The sequence below is a fragment of the Cryptotermes secundus genome, unplaced genomic scaffold (genome assembly GCF_002891405.2).
Source record: "Cryptotermes secundus unplaced genomic scaffold, Csec_1.0 scaffold579, whole genome shotgun sequence".
NCBI lineage: Eukaryota > Metazoa > Arthropoda > Insecta > Blattodea > Kalotermitidae > Cryptotermes > Cryptotermes secundus.
Genome location: NW_019719366.1, coordinates 944,813 through 957,855, shown reverse-complemented (window position 1 = coordinate 957,855; position 13,043 = coordinate 944,813). Strand labels below are relative to the sequence as shown.

The 13,043-nt window shown below is 41.1% G+C and overlaps 1 protein-coding gene across 4 annotated transcripts in view; it reads left to right on the top strand.

Moving 5' to 3' along the window:
• The window catches only part of LOC111865036, a 135,629-nt gene that overhangs the window by 87,424 nt on the left and 35,162 nt on the right, over nucleotides 1-13,043 (top strand). Inside the window, exon 1 of one of the 4 annotated variants that reach the window (XM_033751691.1) lies at nucleotides 6,483-6,568. The exons of the other annotated variants lie outside the window; for them this stretch is intronic. The gene's annotated coding sequence lies outside the window, so the exon portion shown is untranslated. Of the gene's footprint in view, nucleotides 1-6,482; nucleotides 6,569-13,043 lie in introns of those variants that run through there. 4 annotated transcript variants of the gene reach the window in all.

Here is a 13,043-nt window from a genome sequence, read left to right as displayed (position 1 = left end):
TCTATACATCCACTCTCCCATACACCTTCATGGCGTAGTGCTTAATCAGGACACCTTTACCTATAGGCAAATGATCTTTATTAGGTCATGACCGACTCCTTCCAAATCTTTTCCAATTCTTTATTTATCAATTATCATACCATCCACGCTGTGTAGTCTACTTACTGGCAGCGTTGTAAAACAAACAACAGAACCTGCTTAAGTACTTAGGTTATTATTATGTACGTCATACCGTCAAACGGTTCTACAAAAGAGTATTCAAATTTCACAAGAATGAATACCTTAAATTTACTCATTCCCATGACATATTGTTTATACATGGATATTGTGTGCTGTATCCTCTGTTTAGCCATCTGCCTAAGCTGAGTACCACAAGGGGGAGCACAATAGACCACTGTAGGTCGCGGTGCAAGGGCCGAGAAGGCCCACCCCATATACATTCATTCATTCATAAGCTGAATACCATAAAACAGTCGATAAGGTTGGTTCACTACCAGCTGAGGCCGCGCCATAGCTCAAGCGGTTAGTCGCTGGCTTCCCACCACGGCGGCCCGTGTTCGAGCGCTAGTGTGGTCATGTGCGATTTGTGGTAAACAAAGTGGCACTGGGGCATGTTTTCTCCTAGTACTTAGGTTTCCCCTGCCAATCTTCATTCCACCAATTGCTCCACAATCACCCTCATCTATCATATTGGGCTGGTACAATAGGCCAGAAGTGGCCGCAGTACCGAAAGTGGACTTAGTCCCACCTAACTAAGGGAAAGAAAAACGTATCAGCTGGACATGCGCGGTACCTGAGTCGAATCACGATATCCTAAGTGCATTTTATCGTTATTTTCCTCAGGTATTCTTTATGACCGTTGGAAAAGTACTTTGAATATCCTCAGTTACTTACTAATACACACTTTTTTATTTGACCAGAAAAATAACTGCTGTAATTAATTTATTGTCGTTAAATAACCTAGAACATATTGGACATGTACAGAAGAATCTCGGGGGGCACGCCGTAGCGTAGTTGGTTTGGGGCATTCTGCTACAAGCCTGAAGGTCGCGGGATCGAGTACCGATGAGGTGGATTTTTTCAATTTATCTAATCCTTTTAGCCGCATTATGGCCCTGGGGTCGACTCAGCCTCTGACAGAAATGAGTATCAGGCATATTTCTGGGGCTGAAGGCGGCGGCGCTTAAGGCTGACAATCTCACCGCCATATATGAGCCGATTGTATAGAAAACGTGGGAATCTCAACATCTCGCAACCCTATGGGCCTCCATGGCCTGTTACAGGGATACTTTACTTATTTTCTACTTTTTACAGAAGAATCTCACGCAGCCAACCTAGGTTTCGGAGGAATATGACTTCTTAAGTGTTTAGTTGACGATTCTATTCAAGTGCTTATGTAGTGTGGCTATGAATAGGAGAACTCCTCTGAATATCTGTGTGACTTTAAGTAGGCCATTTGATTCGGAGGTGGGAGAGACAAGCAAGGCATCTGCCCTTCACACTGGAGTTTTGGAAAAAAGTCGAAAGTCAGTACAGAAGGTAACATATAAAGTGTTATTACCGAAACTTTAAATTATTGTTTTAATTCTTCTAGTCTCAGTTGAATAGCATTTAACATCTTCCTCGATATAGTAGTTTCGAAAGGTTTAAACGAAAGATTTTAAGTACACATTTGGCTACCCTCTCCCCTGGAAGAAACTATGTAGGCCTTATGATAAGGAAGTGTAATTAAGCGGTCGTGGTTTATTCTGTATACTGTCTCAGCATTTTCTCGGAGAGATTAAAAAAAAAACAAAGACGTATCAGAATAATCTGCATCCAGACTGATAATCGAAGCCGAGGCCTTCCCAAGTATGGAACAACAGCTCTAACCACTCAACCGCGGCGGTACTTAAACGTCCTTCAAGCAAAGCGTTCTCCTACTAAGACAGCTACTTCTATATAAAAAAGGTAAAAAAGCTGTCCCTGTAACAGGCCGTGAAGGCCCATAAGGGTGTTAGAGGTCGAGGCTCTCACATCTTCTAAACAATTGGTTCACAGATGGGAGTAAGATTGTAAACCTTACGCGCCCTCCGCCCTTTAACCTTTAGAAAGATTCCTGGTGCTGATTTCTGTTAGTGGCTGAATCGATCCCAGGGCCATAGTGTGGCTGGAAGTATTAGGTAAATTGAAAAAATTCAATGGCATCACCGGGAATGGAACCCACGACCTTCCGGTTTGTAGCGTAGTGCCTCAACCAACTACACTATCGCGTGGCCCACTTCTACATAAATACGAGTTCTAAAAGTTTGTGACGATGGTACATTAGTACAAATATTACGTTTCTGGGCATTATCCATCGTCCTGTTTATGTTTAAAAACATGACGTTTTAGAGACTGTGCTCTGTCTCCGTCCTCGGATAAAATCCTACTCAGTTGGGCCCAATCGATAGAGGTAGTCCCTATCTCCGGAGAGGGGAACTAGCTCTCTCAACTTGGCCCAACTCAGTAGGTTTTACCTGAAGACGGAGACAGAATACAGTCTCCGAAACGTCGTGTTTTTAAATAAAAATATGACGATGGATGATGTCCAGAAACACAATTTTTATACTTCACGTTTAGAGTACAAGGGCAGTTTGTTTATTGGTAAAACAGTTACTCCTTGCTTTACCCTACCCCCATCATGTAGTCTAGAGGTAAAGCATTCGGCAAGTACTCGGTTTGCATCTCGGTCGTGACACCGGCTATCCTGACCTGAGCCCCTCCAGGCGAATGTCGATATAGTACCGCACTTATGCAACACACGCTTCCTTCCAAATCCGTATCCGACGCTATACAGTCTCAATGCCGAAAGCGTGCTTAAACAACTCCGAGAATAATACATATTTATTGCCTGAAATTCATTTAACAATTCATGTATTTTAACACCATTCATGTTTTTTTTCTTCTTTTTATGGTACAGCCTCAATTTGGACCTTGGCCTACTTCCATGAAACTCTCCTTTTCACTTCGGTTTACTAGATCTGAAGACATTCGGTAGTACTTCTTGGGCGGGTGATCAGCTCGTCGCAAAGCCTCTACCAGTACACAAAGAAAGAAAAACACACACAAACATTAAACATCCATGCCTTGTGTGGGATTCAAACCCACGATCCCGGCTTCCGAGCGAGCGGAGACAGTGTATGCTTTAAACCGTTCGGCTACCGTGACCGGCACTATTCATGTTAGTTTCAGAGCATATGTACTCAATTGTCCTGGAGATGTAATCTGTAAAATAGTAGTTTTTGATGCAAAAATATTGCAACACGTAATCATCATAGCAATTGGTTGTTGTGTTCGTTATGTATGCTCATAATCATGACAACGAAGCTGCATAACTTCCTGGCACTGATCGGCACTGATGGAAACATATCAAGAATAGTGACCGGAACTTAAAGAAAATAAAACAAAAAGTTTTTAGTTCTGAATTCGTCAAAACCAAAGTTTCCCATTGGAACAGACATCATTTCGTACCCCTGTAACGAATCGTGGCATAGGTTTATTCGTTCAGGAAACAATGAGAAATAGACTGTGGGATAGGATCATGCATAGCATGTTTGCTATAAAGGAAAACAGAAGTTTGAGGTCCTCTGGTAATCATCTCTTTTTTGTCGTTCATTGTGAGCGGAGAGAAAAAAGAAAGTTCAAGAGTCACGGAAGAGGCTGGAAGCCAGAGAAGGTTGTGCTTCGGCTGCTTGAAGAAGAAGAAGACAATGATATTTGGATATTTAGCTCAAAAATACGAAGAAACTTGTTAAAAAAACTAAACTTCGTGGCCTGTAGTCCGCAAGCGAACTGTTCCGACCGAGCGTCCGCCGCTTGTCGGCGAAGTTAGTGCCAACTTTAGCCGTTATAGAGTGTCACGTGGTCAGCGCAACGGATCCTCACGACCGTTGGTCTCGGTTTTCTAGACCGGAAGGAACTTGATAACAAAATTTTAAAACTCAAGGGAACTGAGAAGAGGGATGGAATAATTAACTAATGATGTTTCCTCTTAGGAGAAGACTAATGAGAAGGCTATCTGGGAGTTTAATCCTCATATTTAAAGAACATACTCGTCGCAGTGGCGTACAACTCAGAGAACTTGAGAGAAAATAGAATCATTAAGTAATAAAATTTGCTGTCTGAAGAAGTTTTTTCCCCCTTGGCACTACAGCCCCAGTTAGCCTAGGCCTACCTCCATGAACGTCTGAAGAAGCAGAAAGAGAAATTTAAGAATTATTTGGGGACTCGGGCCCAAGTTCCAGATTCCAGATAGAGCTTCCTAGTAAGGAAAGAAGAAGAAAAAATGATTAAGGACTTCAATGCCTGGAAGCCGGTTCTAGTAAAGGAAAATAATTGCAATGGACGCTTTTCCTAGAAACCTGGTTCCAGTCCGCAACAGCATAATGTGTTTGCCCCGCGACGGTCTCGTGGCAGAACGTTGAGCTCTTGTATGCACAATGTAGGCCTATGTAGTGCTGTAGGTTAAACGGATATATAGCACATCCCTGCTTTCTATGAACTGCACATTCACCAGTTTGTGCATTCTATTTAAAAAGATGCAGTTAGCCTTGTGTTTGACACAGAGCTCTGGGGATATGAAATGGCGTGGAGGCCAAGTTCCGCGCTTAATTAGTCTTATATTTGTATAGCCTAGATTTTATTGCCTAGTTTCCGGCTTCGGCCGCTTTTACAGCACGGAAATAATTACCGGTACACACTGAATATAAATCTAGGTCTACACCACGTCAGTTCTGGACCTGAAAGATAGTCTTACTGTGTGCTGTTTATATTAAATATTGTATAGGTTAACAATGGCTGATCACAGTGGCCGCGCCGTCTAAGGCATGAACTGTCTTCGCCCTCTCAAACAGTGGGATCATGGTTTCTAATGCCACTTGAGGCATGGATGTCTGCGTGTGTTTATTCTGTGTTTTTGCTGCCCTGTGTGTAGGTAACGGCCTTGCGGCGGGCTGATCCTCCGTCCAAGGAGTCATACCGACTGCGAATAGATCAAGAAACTGAAAAAGCTCCAAGGTCCAACGAAGGGCTGTAGAGCCATAGGTACGTATGTAAGTTGGTTGGTTGGATGGATGGATGATAAGATAATTGGATTCAGAGATTCTTCCTTCGTTGTATCCACAGTTTGAACGTCTCCTACCTGTGTTGTGGAGCCATATTCCAAGTGGGGGGGGGGCCGAACACCTGTGCAAGATACGTGACTGGGCATTCAGGGGTAACCACTTTTAAGCAAAGCTAGAGCATAAACGGTAGGGGTACACATTTGCCAAACTACACTGTGTGACGTTCCAGAATGCTGCAATCTTCATGGCGCCATGAGAATCTCACATTTCCATCATACTTGGCTCGTGAAGGATGAATACCGGGCATTCTAGTGAAGCGTATGGCCCATGTGGTTACAGCCCGTAAACAGTTAATGACAGGCTTATAAGGAGGAAACAATTTTATCATTTGAGTAGAGTCTATTTTATGATAAGCCCGGGCGAGGAACGGGTTCCTTAATTAGGTTAATCGGTAATAAAGTGTAAAGGTTAGGTGACTGTCGAACCCTCCTTTGTATACCGAATAGATTACTCGTTGAAGAGTTCTGTCTTCTGGGATACAACGCCACGTAGTACTTTGAAAGTCAACCGAAGTTTCGGTTGAACATGTCGCCTCCTTCTTCAGGGTTAAGGAGTAAACCAACCAAGAAACCATCATGGAGCAAGTAGAAAACGGAGAAGACAGAACTCTTCATAACCACCACTGTGGGAACTTCATATCTTACAAATTACTCGCTGTTCTTGGTCGGCTGCTAATTGACTGTCATTTCTAGCGATGAATTGTAGAGGTTTAATTTCATAGGCCTGAAAAATTAAACAAGAACAATAAACTGGGACGGTAGAAGCAGGAACTGCAATTGTGTTCCGGACAGTTCCAGCACAAATTAATCTCTGACTATGATAAAGTGTTGTTTCATGGTCTTCATACCGTGGTTTGCGAAAGTCGGTCAGCTGATGTCTGCAGCGCTGTCTTCACTGATTAAATCAACGAAGCGACAAGTGCAATGAAATGATGCATTTTCTAGAAAGGATAAGATTCAGTCCTTCCAACCTGCGGAACAGTACCACCTGTGTTAACAACAGAAATTCTCTGGATTTTGCTCAGATATTTATATATCTGTTTCGTTTGAGTCTTAGATTAAACGGCGATTATATAAATAAACTGATAGCTCTTTCTAACGGAGACGTAATGTGGTTTCTATGAAGTTGGAACTAATTTTTCTATAATCTTAGTATTTGGAAGAACTCTAAGGATTCAAAGATTAAAAAGAGGATAAAGCAACGGTTTACTTCATCCGGTTTGAACCTGTTTGTTGCAGTACATCCTGTCAGGTAAGGAAGGATACAATGTAATTCCATTTTCACAACATATGCTTGATAGACAACCCAGTTTTTTTTTTTAATTTTCTGTATTTTTAGACTCATCCTGGAAACAAACTGGGTATTGGAAACGAAGTGGACAACCCTAATGGACCAGCTGTTGTGGTGTAATCTGGTCGTCCTTGGTTCGTATAACGTAAAAGCATACTTCTTTCTCTCTCTATTCAATAGTTAATCGAGAATTATAAACAAAATTATCATCTAGAAGACAGAAAAAAGAAATCGCGTTTTTTTTTCTAAGTTTAAGCCACACGAAAACTTGTAGAATCTTAATCTTTCTCGTAACGAAATCTGTGGAGTAGAGTAGCTGGGAAGGTAACAGCAGATCAACAAGGCGAAACCCGTCGTTTATGGAACTCAATATTCCATGAATGTGCAGGATTTGAAGTTCTCACAGCGATTTTTTTTTTATTGCTAGTGGAGTGGGACTAAGTCCCTTCTACTGCGGCCACTTCTGGCCTATTGTACCAGCCCCAGATGATAGGTGAGGGTGATTGTGGAGCAATTGGTGGAATGAAGATTGGCAGGGGAAACCGAAGTACTCGGAGAAAACGTGCCCCAACACCACTTTGTCCACCACAAATCCCACTTGACCATACCCGGGATCGAACCCGGGCCGCCGCGGTGGGAAGCCAGCGACTAACCGCTTCAGCTATGGCGCGGCCACAGCGATAGTTACGAGGAGTTATAATTTCTGGGAATGATGCCCTGTAGTTCGCTAGAAGTCAACCGAAATTTCGGAGGAGTACAGCGCCTCCATCTTCAGTGGCGAACAAGCTAACTGTTTCAGGCTGTTTTCTTATTTGGCTTAATCTTTGACCTTGAAGGTGGAGGCGACATGTACCTCCGAAACATCGGCCAGCTTTCAGTGGACTGTACGGTAGTATATTCCGGAAGGTAGAACTCTTTAAACTTCTTACTTTCTCAACCCCTTATGTTCAGTCATGAAGGTCTACTGCTTGCAAGCCACAATGACATTATATCTGTGTATATTTTCACCTTGTTTCCCCTGTAGAACTCGAATCAGCACTTTGGAGAATTCCCCCCACCCCTTTTTCAAGTACGTTTCAGATACCATCTAGTTCTGTCATGTAGGTCTTACTGAAATCCACCTGAATGTAAAAGGGTGCAAGACATCTGACAAATTTAAAGCAACCTCTGTATAGTGGATGTACACTAAATTTCGTTGAGTGGTACTGATTTTACAACAGTCTGGATGGTTTTAAGGGTCTGTTCATTTAAGAGCCTGAACAACTATTAAAATCTCTCTTTTTAGTTTTTCAACAGATTCTGATAAAATGTTATTAACGACATTTAACAATATCTTTGTGTATAGACTATTATGGTGCGCGTTCGGATTGCTGTTTTGCTGTTGTGTTTACACCGTCGTAAGCTCGCGTACAATCACGTGAGCTCTCGAATATTCACTTTTGCTATAATACAATTTAGCTTCGTTGCTTATGCGAATTCCTTTAAATTTATTCTCAATCTATCACCTACCCTTTAAACTTTTCTAACACTTCTTCATTCTGAAGGATGCCGGCCCTGCTCTCGGAAATATCTACTGTGCAGTAAGTAATGAAGGCGGATTGTAGCGGGGGGGGGGAACATCGTACTGGTTTTATTAATTGATAGATATAGTGGGAGAAGCTACCATTCTCCTTCAGTTCTCACCCCGGCTGTAGCTGGTTCTCGACTACATTAAACTGTATTAAATTTCCTCAAATTTGTAGGCCAGTAAACGCTGTAATGAATTTGAGATGGGTATTAAAATGAGGGGCACGCGGTAACGTAGTTGGTTGTGGCACTATGCTACAAGCCGGAAGGTCACTGGTTCTAGTCCCGATGAGGTGGATTTTTCAATTGACCTAATCCTTCCAGCCGCTCTATGACCCTGGGATCGACTCAGCTTCTAACAGAAATGAGTACAGGTATCTTCCTGAGGGTAAAGGGAGGCTGTTCTCGACGGAATGTGCAGTTGATTTTATCGAGTCCACTAAGATAAGAATTTAAAATATTATATATAAGTTATAACAGGGTTTGAATAACTGTGCGTCACGCTACCTCACGCAGTTCACTTGCAACAACGTCTCGCTACCTGTTACCATTATTGTCGCACGTAACCCGGAGACCAGGTCGAAAAACATGGCCTGTAGCTGAAATTGAAAAGAAGAATAATGTACACGGATTTTCCGTGAGAAAATTTCGATTCGATCTCTTGTAAGATCAAGTAGGAGATGGTAAAGTTGGATTAGTTGGTGAGGGGTATCAACTAGATGGAAGTTATTTCAGTGGTGGATTATGGTGTTACTTCAGTTTAACCGTCCACCAGGAAACTTGTTGCGTTAATAGGCTCCTAATAAGTGATGGCTAACCCTTCATACATAATGCTGAAGAAACTTTCTAGCACAGAAGAAAGCGCTTGCTTAGTGCTGCCATCTGTTATCCATAGTGAAAATACGCGTTGCTTACAAACCGTCAAGAACATACGCATTCGATAAATCTCGAAATATCCGTCTCGTAGCAAATTTACACTTCGAGCCATGCCATACGTTCCTGAGAGTAGGCGTCATGAGTGTGAAATGTAACAGATTATCTAACCAAGGACTCCGCCGCGTGCTCGTATATTAATTAATATATTAATTATATGAAGTATGTTATTTCCAAATCCGCGATTCTCTCAGTAAACGAGCCGCAAACATTCGTCCTTGTAGAAATGAATGTTGTACTAACAAGCTCTGTCCTGCCATTACTGATGTTAACATTTATTGGTGGAAAAGATGAAACTTGTGCTTGTTAGCCCTTTAAGGCACAGTGGTTACACTGTATACCACCAGCTTTAACTTGAAATAGCCTCTGAATTTTGCCCACAGGATTCATTTATGTGTTTCGTATGTTTATCAAAATAAACAAAATTTTCCCCCTTAGCAGAAATTATCAACTGGTCTTTGTAACTGAGATGGGATGTCTTCCTTGTGACGTAACAATTTAATTTTTAAATATTAAGAAGAAATTCGTGTTTCAAAGTGTTACATTCTTATAAATTATTTTTCTTCGGGTTAGTTTTCTATAAATACCACATCATAACATAAGTGAAAGTCGGTACAAAGTGAACTGAAAGATTATTCAGAAAGTATTTGCTTCCCCTGTACATATTATGAAGGCATACCATAATTCTGATTTATTGTCGGGTCTTCTGTTTACAGGCCACAGAAACCCAGACAATAATTTAGAACCACTCTACAATTTTCATAAGATTTCCTTCCAGAATATAAAGAAATATAATAAATATACAATATAAATACTAATATAAAAATTAAGAGAGTTAAATCCACTGTCTCCAGTATCTTCATCACAAAATTGGCTTACTGATAGAGAAATTACCTTAAACCAGTAGATAAGCAAAGACTGATATGATGGTGATTTTGTCATGCTTTACAAATCTTGTGGTAAATATGTAGATATGCATATTTCAGTGTCATCTTTTGCTTTATACTGATGTTCGGAACTGCCGATTTGTTAATTTAGACTAATACAACTGATTTTAACCCACACCTATACTATATTTCTCTTTGAAATTGATGGAGATGCAAAGCGTTCTTGCCAGAACTCATATAATGTACTTTCATATTGCTCAGACTTCCAGTTCTACAAACGTTTCGATGTTAACGTCACATTTAGATAATATGAATTTATAATTTAAAAGCAAAATTCTCTTCTGGTGATCATGGACTAGCGTGTTGGAATCGAGAGCAGATTGTCATAGTACCTACATACCACTCGGCGCTACAGGTCTGGGTGAACCTTAGCCTCCTCTACGGCCAGTCTCCACTGCTCTATGTTCCATATCTTCTCTATCCATCCTTTCACCTTCTTCCTCCTCAACATCGTGTAGCCATCTCATCCTGGGTCTTCCTTTGGTCTTCTCTTTGTCATTGATTATGTTACATTCTTTCGACATGTCACAACCACGTTTTTCTCTGTGACTTGATAAATGGATTGTCATAGCATGGAATCGTAATCCAATCAAACTTTTAGTTTCAAATATTTTACAGGTTATCATTATCATTATGATTATTATCTTTTTGGGAAGATATTAATGATATTAAATTTGTCAGGTATAACCTCAGTATTTTACACCGTCGCCATGTAAGTAATTGTTTAGCACGTAGAATTTGTATGTATGTTATGACGTGTCTGTATACCAGATTCCACTTCATCAGTTCCTATGATTTATTAGTTATCACCATCGCCGAAAATTAAATGTACGTGTAGATTGCATATAGCAGTCATTTTGTTGTTTTACATTCCTCGAAATTTAGCGCAACAAAGTTTACATATCTTTTTAAGATCTGTTACCATTCATTGTATCAGGAGCCTATATTGAATGACATTAATGCTGCTACCATCTTAACAAGTTCTTCTGTCCGCTGTACTGTTACTGCCAGTTGTTGGAAATTGACGGCGGGACATTCTGGCGGAACGTTCGTTTTATATAAACATCTACATCCTTTGAAGAAAGTCGTCTTCTGGGTTTAGGCTCCGTGTATTCTTCGTTTTGGCCGACGTTTCGGAGGAACGTATCGCCTCCATCTTCAGAGCAGTTGAATGGCTTGGAATGCAAAGAGCAGTAGCTGTAGCTGTACGTTCCTCCGAAACGTCGGCCAAAACGAAGAATACNGGAAACTGGATCTGTTTCCCTCTTCAGGTGAGAAAGGAAGGCACCTACTCAGTTGGGCCCCTTAGAAAGAGCTAATTGTTTGAGATTAGATCTTAGGGGCCCAGCTGAGTAGGTGTCTTCCTTTCTCGCCTGAAGATGGAAACAGATCCAGTTTCCGAAACGTCTTTTCCTCTATTACCTAGAATTACGGACGATGGAAAAAGTCCAAAAACCCAGTAATTCTGTCTATCTACATCCTTTGTTTTGTCTGCCCCCCAACCCCTCCCACAACAAAGTTTGCTTGTTTTCTTCAGGCCAAGGTAATATTTCACTTAATTGAAGATTGAAGCAGGATCGGTAATTAGACGGGCGGTGGGTCCGATTTTCATTAATCCGCACACAATATATATACTGTGTACTATGTATACTATGTATATGAGGGCCGGGCCATAGCTCAAGCGGTTAGTCCCTGGCTTCCCACCGCGGCTGCCCGGGTTCGATCCAGGGTCTTGTCAAGTGGGATTTGAGGTGGACATAGTGGCGCTGGGGCAGGTTTTCTCCGAGTATTTCGGTTTCCCCTGCCAATCTTCATTCCATCAATTGCTCCACAATCACCCTCACCTATCATCTGGGGCTGGTAGAATAGGCCAGAAGTGGCTGCAGTACAAGGGACTTAGTCCCACCCCACTAGCATTAAAAGAAATGTATATGAGGCTGTTGTAGGCTTTGACGGAACAACGTCCTTGCCATATTTCGTTATAATGGAGTATCTGTTTCAGAATTTGGGATGGGAAGGCACGTGGACACACACAGACAGCATGGCTATCTCATAAGCCTATTCTCTTTTCTTAGGGAAGCAATATATTTAAGAAATTGAATAGGACAATGAGTGTTGCGTTATTTGTGTGTTCGTTTCGTACGTCACTTGATTAGCTTGTATAAACTCAGAGGCCACAATTTCGAAAGAGAAGGACGAGAAAATGGTTACGATTGGTTGGTCTGTAAGAAGAGATGAGGAAGAAAGTTGCAGCTTATTTTAACGTCATTCGAGCGAAGAGACCGAGAAAGTGATATTTACCTTACTTTTGCGTTCGGTGTAGTTGAGAAAAATAGCGTGACTTGCGTTATGATTTGAACTCCACCAACATCTTCAATTTCTTTTCCCAACACTCCTAACCCTGAATAGGAGAACCGTTTGGTTCCAAGATCTGTGGTTAAAATTTGTAATATGAATGATGTGTCCCGCTGTTTGTGTCCGGATAAATGTATGCACAACCGTGGAGGAAATGTGTCTGTCCACCGATCCCTGTCGATGATTATCTATCAGTCTGAAGAAAACAGTCTTCTGGGATGTGGCGCCGTGTAGATATTGTGTTATCCGACGTTTCGGAGGATCGTATCGCCTCCATCTTCAGGGTAAAAGAAAAAGAAGAAATCTGACAGTCTCTTAGCGCCTGCTCGCGCTGGTTCGCTCACGGGTTTCTTCNCCTGAAGATGGAGGCGATACGTTCCTCCGAAACGTCGGTTAACACAATATTTGCACGGTGCCACATCCCAGAAGACTATTTTCTTCATAGTCACCGCCGTGAAAACCTCAAATCTCACATATTTATGAGTCTGTTTCCTTTTGTGCTCGCAAATTTTCTGCTTGTAAATTTTTGCCTTTTGCCAAAATTCGTAATTCTGATCCATATAACAGAATTTATTGCCATACTTAATACAATCTAAGTAAAGTTTCCTTTTATTTGTTTTTATCAATGTTTCCCTGATATATTTCAGCATCTTGTTGCATTGATATACTTTTATAGTTATTTTCTTTTTCCTTCTATAATGCAATAAATTAATGACATTAATTCACATCTAATTCATACAATGATCGTTAAATGTATAAATGTTATTAAATTAATTAATTTATTAAAATGTATATACATATGTTGTTA